This window comes from Vicia villosa, linkage group LG6 (genome assembly GCF_029867415.1).
Source record: "Vicia villosa cultivar HV-30 ecotype Madison, WI linkage group LG6, Vvil1.0, whole genome shotgun sequence".
In the NCBI taxonomy this organism is placed as follows: Eukaryota; Viridiplantae; Streptophyta; class Magnoliopsida; order Fabales; family Fabaceae; genus Vicia; species Vicia villosa.
This window is the reverse complement of record NC_081185.1, coordinates 66,205,197-66,211,964: the sequence shown is the minus strand read 5'-3', so window position 1 is coordinate 66,211,964 and position 6,768 is coordinate 66,205,197. Positions and strand designations below refer to the sequence as shown.

At 33.4% G+C, this 6,768-nt stretch overlaps 1 long non-coding RNA gene across 4 annotated transcripts; it reads right to left on the bottom strand.

Moving 5' to 3' along the window:
• Positions 1 to 1,882: 1,882 nt before the first annotated feature.
• LOC131611599 (uncharacterized) lies at positions 1,883 to 3,677 on the bottom strand. Of its 4 annotated transcripts, none has more exons than XR_009287038.1 (6): positions 3,519 to 3,677; positions 3,354 to 3,426; positions 2,882 to 3,184; positions 2,743 to 2,797; positions 2,572 to 2,638; positions 1,883 to 2,126 (listed from the first exon to the last, which is right to left on the bottom strand). It is a non-coding gene; the product is annotated as an uncharacterized LOC131611599 (long non-coding RNA). The 4 variants fall into 4 exon arrangements; XR_009287040.1 differs by having other exon boundaries at positions 1,883 to 2,097; XR_009287037.1 differs by having other exon boundaries at positions 1,883 to 2,638.
• Between the last annotated feature and the right edge of the window lie 3,091 nt (positions 3,678 to 6,768).

Below are 6,768 nucleotides of genomic sequence, written 5' to 3'. Positions count from 1 at the left end.
GTTTTGTAGTGAATGTCATGATCGATGTCATGACATCTGTGTGTGACAGCAGGAGCTGTTATTATTTATTAAATTTGTTTCCTGATTTATCTCAATTATCAGTTTAGGAAACCATTTTTGAGTGCTGAAGATTTCGTCCAGAAGATCCTGTTGACAGCATATTGTGTAACAAACAAATGGCGTGTGAATTAGGTTAACTTGGTTAACCCTAATGTGTTTCTTAGCCCAAGGCTCAAGACTGCATATAAAAGGACTGCAATCCTATTTTGGAACGCAGACAGAAGATTTTGTATTGTGAAGAGTTGTTGTTATGTAACTGTCTCGTGTGATCCAAGCAATTGTCCTTGATGATTGCGTTGGAATAGTTTGTGTTTGTGTAATGTCACTCTAAGCTTTTAAGCACAAGTGTGTGTCTCTTGATTGAAGCTTTTAAGCAGATCAAGGTGTGTTTTTGAAGAGTGTCTTCTATCTGTAATTGTTATTTGTTTGTGTAATCACTACTGTGATTGATGGGGAGTGGAATGGAGATATTCCATATCTTGGGAGAACCTAAGTAGAAGGGTCATTGGGTAGTGATTAAGTGAGAAGTTGTAAACGGGGGAGTTTAGCTTTGAATTGATACTACTAATAGTGGACTTCATCCCTGGCTTGATAGCCCCCAGAGTAGGTTGTTTGAACTGAACTAGGTAAACAATTATGTGTGTTCTTTATTGTTTTTATGTTGTTCTGTTATTACTGTATGTGCTGCGTAATTGTGGATGTCATAACATCCAGTTTGACATCAATCGTGTGTTACTAGAATTTTCACACATGTACTTTTGCATTCTATTCTATCTCCAGCAAAATCAGCATTGTTCCTTATGATCTTCTGTTCAGCCTTGTTCTTCAACATCTGTTGTAGATATGTTTGCAGCGTTCCGGTGCAGTACCAGAAGTTGCTTTCAACGGTATTAATTTTGAATTGTTCCTTATGATCTTTTGTTCAGACTTATGATCTTTTGTTCAACCTTGTTCTTCAACTTCTGTTGTAGATATGTTTGCAGCGTTCTGGTGCAGTATCAGAAGTTGCCTTATGACTTGAGTTATGTTTCTCCAGGTTCTCATAAGTGCCAAGTTCTGATTGTTGGTACTGGTACATCTTCTGAAATTAGAAACATATGATTAGAGTACCATGTTTGCTTTATACAAAATTTGTTTGCTTGTTATCATCAAAACACTAAATTATGATTAGAACCAAACTATGTTCTAACAACTATGAGGTTGAAAAAGTTGAATATGTTATACCTATTAGAAAACTAACATAATAGTGTTAGTTGCTTAGAAAAGTAATATACTATGCTCTCTACATATATTATTGTACAAACACACTAACTAGATAAATTTACTACCGACCATGAATTTAGAAAAATTAGATTATCAAAAATATAATTTTAAAAATATAAAAATATAAACTTATTACCTATTAAGAATTTATGATTTTATAAACAAATAATAAATATAAAAGGTGATAAATGTTGATTTAAAAGGTATGTATAGGTTATAATGAAAAATTAAAAACTATTTATTGACAGTAAAAATTTGTCTCGTAATAATAAAAAAAATGTGTATATATGAAAAATTAAAAAATTAAACAAAAATCAAACATATTAATCATCTTACAAAAATTAGTAAAAGGCATATGCATTAAAAAATTATCTCATAACAGTACAAAAACCAAGTTTATGGTATATTTTTATTTTCTATATTTGTAATGACTCAACCTACTAGTCATTGTGAGTAATTTTTACAATAGCTTTAATTTTTTTAACTAAAACAGAATATATTAAAGAAGATGAGGTATTTTTGAATAACTTTTTTTTGACTAATTAAATAAAATATTCATTCATTCCAGTCGATAAAGAACATTGTTGCAATACAAATTAAAAATCGCCAAAAACAAAAAGGATGAATTTACAAACAAACTCACAGCATCCATGTTAAAGCATAAAACGGCAAATTGCATATGCCTACGAATATAACTATGACTCTATTGAAATCTCCGAAATATTCATGCCTCCAGATCTGTAGCGTTGATGGCACCAAAGTTATAGATAGGATCTGCACTTGATCGAAACTCATCTTTCAACCTAAAACAAATGAACACTATGCACAAAGACAGAAAAACAAAATACACCGCACAAAGACGGGAAATCAAAACAAACAACGACGCACTAAAATGACGAAATAACAAAAAAACACTAAATATGTGAAAATCAATTAGTTAACTAATAGAGAAACAAAAACGATTTGGAGGGGTGATTTTAGATCAAAATCGATCCTAAATCACCCCTCTCTAGGGGATACAGAAGAAGAAGAAAAGTGACGACGACTAGAGTTGAGAGGACATAAGTATTTTTTTAATAACTTGATGTATGCTTTTGAGAACAAAATTAGATGCAAAATATCATATTATATTTTAACCTCCTTTATTTTAAATGTTTGTGTAGAGCCAAAATACATTAAAAAAAAAATGGAAGCAATGCTATTAGTACACATAAATAAGCATGAGCATAGCCAAGAGAAGTCACGCACCACCCAATTTTTTTCCTCTTTCTTCTTTATTGTTGATTTAACCACTTTTTGCAATATTATCTTGCTTCTATCAATATAATTAATTTACAATATTATCTTTCATTCATTAATATAATTAATTTGTAATCAATTTTACATAAGAGGTTGTGATTATTTGCTCAAGTAGCTGACCTTTTGAGAATGCACCAGCATTTAAAATACCAGTATGTGGCTTTTCATGTAACAACTAAAAATCAAGGTAGTGAAAATATGTTAAAATGATATTTTATCTTCAATTGTAAACAAAATAAAAAATGGAGTTAATGCTTACATAATGACTTTGTTTAACTTGTGGGTCAAAGACAACGTCAATCTGCTTGTCATTGATTCAGCTGTGTTGTACAGGAAAACTATGATTCTATAAAAAAGAAAACAACAGTGGAAAATAATTAGAAAGATAAGAAAAAGATAATATAAATTATAAATTGAGACAACTTTATCTCATCTGATTTATCAACACTTTAACAATTTCATAACTTAATAAAGAATGAAAGTATGTAACATAGCTATATTCTCTCCCAAAAGTCATAGCTCCAAATGCACAAACTCTTTGCATGCCGACACTTAGAACAACCTGTTATTTAATCAGATAAAATAAATGAGCAGATTTTGAATCCTCTTAGAAGATGAAAGAGAAAATTGCATATAGACTAACACCTCCATAATCCACCTTAAAACATACACTAAATAAAAAACATGAATTAAATTTTAAATAAAAGAAAAACAAAGGGTAAAAATGAAACCTTGAAAGCAACATAGTTGTCGGTGTTGTTAGACAACTGTAGAGAGAGCATGAGATATGCTTCCCGAATTCAACTAATTCACACAAAAAAAAAAAACAGAAAAAAATTAACAAAAGTTATAAAAAGGACAAAATCAAAATTACATTTTTAAATCCAAGGTCTTACTCATGAACGAGGGATCGCCGAGAAGAGGAAAATCCGGAGAGAGTTACCGAGAAGAAAAATTCACAATTACTGAATGATCTGTGGGTGATGCTTGTCACTGTTTTGATCTTCGATCTGAATCTATTTTCACATCTTTGTAGATCTGGATCCATTTTCAAATAAATCCTTGTGTAACTTAAAAAGAAAAATATAAACCATATTGACGCAGTTGGAAGCCGCCCAAAGGAATAGCAAGCACTAAACCTTCAATGAAAACAGGGTTGCAAACGCAAACCCTATAGATAAGCTCTGGAGTCCACCTGCAATAAAAAAACTTCGGATTCTATTATAACTTAAGAGATGATTCTTATCGCCATGCCAAAGGTCTTTAAATACAGTAAAGAAAAGAAATCCTAATGGGCCTTATGGGCTTTTAATCCAAAACAAAATTAAATAAAATAAATAAAATAGAAATTGCTTAAATATTAAAACTAAAATTGCTTAAATATTAAAATGCTTTCCGACGTGCAGTTTCTTCTTTGATACGCACCATCCTCCTACATCAGTCTCCTTCACTTCTGAAGAATTCGACCCTGAGTTCTCTTCTTGATAAATAGCTTCATCTGGCAGCTTGTTGTAACTGTAAGTACCAACTGAAAACCTCTCCTTACGCCGAAACGCCATCACATCTTCTCCCATATTAAAAAATTTAACTTCCATGCGTTTATCTCGCATAGGAGGCAAATCGTTTGCCAGCTCATCTGCAGTCAACTCCTTGAAATCCTTTAGGATCCCTAGCAGTTCTTCTGGAATTGTTGTTTCCTCCTTTACAACATTCATCAACCCTTTGATCACCACTGGACAGAAACATTCAGTTTCTTTTACAGCCTCAACAAGCTCCTTTTCACTCTACATCATCAAGAATCTAGACTTCTTTCCTTCTTGATTCTTATCAAAGTGTAAAACAGGAGCCATAGCAATTTTATGTGTGCCCCATGTAAACATCATCACGTTATCCTGTCCTCGATAAGTGAAATCATTATCAAACTGCCAAGGCCTACCAAGTAAAATATGACAAACATCCATATCAAGAACATCACAAAGTACCTCTTCTCTATAATATTTTCTAATGGAGATAGGAATTCTGCAGGTTAGTGTTACTCGAACTTGGGAGCCCTTACTTACCCAACCGAGGTTGTATGGATTTTCATGTGGTTTTGTGGACAACTTCAAGTAATCTACCAATTTTTTTGACACCAGATTCTCCATGCTGCCACTATCCATAATTAGATTACACACTTTGTTCTTGATAGAACAATGTGTCTTGAACAAATTCTTGCGCTGCCCTTCGTCTTTGGATGCTAGTAACATTCGCTGTAACACAAAATTTACCCTCTCATCAGATTCTTCCACCGCAAAATCAACATCGGCATACTCATCGTTCTTAACTGTAGGATCTTCTCCTTCTTCATCTTCCTCCCTTTCTTCCAAAACAGCAGCGACTCTCCTTGTTGGACAAACATTCGATTTGTGCCCTCTTCCGTTACAACGATAACATGTGTCTATAGCGGGTCTAGCATATGGATTATTCGGCTTCTGAATTGGTGATTTACCCTGTTGCACACTGCTAGAGCTGCTAGCCCCCTTATTCCCAAGGTTGGAGTCCCGAGGTGTTGCATTCTTTTCCTTGTCACCTGCTGATTCACAGTTACTTTGGGGTGAGTACCTTTCACTAGAAGAGAAATTTCGAGGGGATTTCTCCATCAATTCTGCCTTCAAATCCAAACTGGATGCTGTCATACCCCAATTTTTGACCTAAGATACCACCTCATATCATTTGCATATGCATCATTTGCATCTCTAACAAATTGCATAGCTTGTGTTTGTTACTTGTGACTCAGCAGGATTTAAACAAGAAGTCACTCATCAGTACAAGCAACAATCAGTTAGGGTTTTGTTTTCCCTTCATCTCAAAAGAACCATCTTCATCAACAATCAACATTTGGTCCTCAAAGATTCATTTCAAACAAGCTCAGAGACTTTGAATCAACCAGATTAGGGTTTTGACTGAAGATAGCACACCCCTGACTTTTGCTCAGGATTTGACCTACTGACTTGAGACATGTCCTCAAGACTCCAAGTACATCATTTTGAACTAATCTATTGGCTCAAGACATCCCCTACACAGGGACTGATCAACAGTGAAATTTCAAATCATCAGATTAGGGTTTTTGAACTATCAGGGACTGAAATCAGGGATTACATTTGAGAAACCCTAAAAAGCTCCAGGGGATCACTCAAAGGTTTTAATCATCTTCAAATAATCCCTATGACAATATCCAATGGAAATTGTATCTCAATTCAAGATCCACAGTCATCAATTTCATCAGGTCGACAATTAGGGTTTTTGACCTAATTCACCTGAACAACTGACTTTTTAATCAGAACATGGTGCCACAACTTAAACCATGGCTCAAGGTCCTCCAATAACTCAACATGATCCATTCATACCATTCATTTGGTGAGGATAGTTTGGTTCATTTGAAATCTCCAGAAACGCGATTCGTCTGAAAAAGTCAACTGTACAAGATCACCATTGACTTTTTTGAAATTTTGGTCAACCATGACTTTTGAAGTTTCAAATCATCAATATATGATATATGAAGTCATTTGATCAAGGAAAATCAAGAAAATCAATCAAGAATCAAAAAGTCAAAAGTTTGACTTTCATACTTAGAAAATTTTCTAAGTGTTTTTCAATGGTTTTTTCCAAACTTTGGAAGGGAATAACTCAAAATTTCACCTACAAACTGAAAAAAACTTCCAACATAAAATTTGTAGATTTTGATCCAATAAAAAACTTTTTCACATAAAATGTTTTTCCAAAACATCAACCATTTAAGAGATATGGAGCTTCAAAGTTGGTATCTTCAAAGTTCATGGCTCTTTTTCACCCATTTCCTTAAAGGTCTTGAAGAAACTTTCAACAAGGGTTTTGAAGTACATAACATGAGCTTTCCAAAATGTCCAAGAGCATGAAAAAATATTGAGTGGAGCCATGGTTTTGAATTTTGTCATTAGAGGTCATTATGCATGAAATTTCAAACCATTTTCACTAAGTTTCAACACTATATGACCTATAATGCAAGTAATGATGCATCAATGCAATAATTGAGAGATATTTTCTGATTTGAAGATCAGAATGGAAGGAGATAAGAAGCTTGGAAGTTTAACCATGGTTAAGTCATTTTAACCATTTTGCATTTAATGT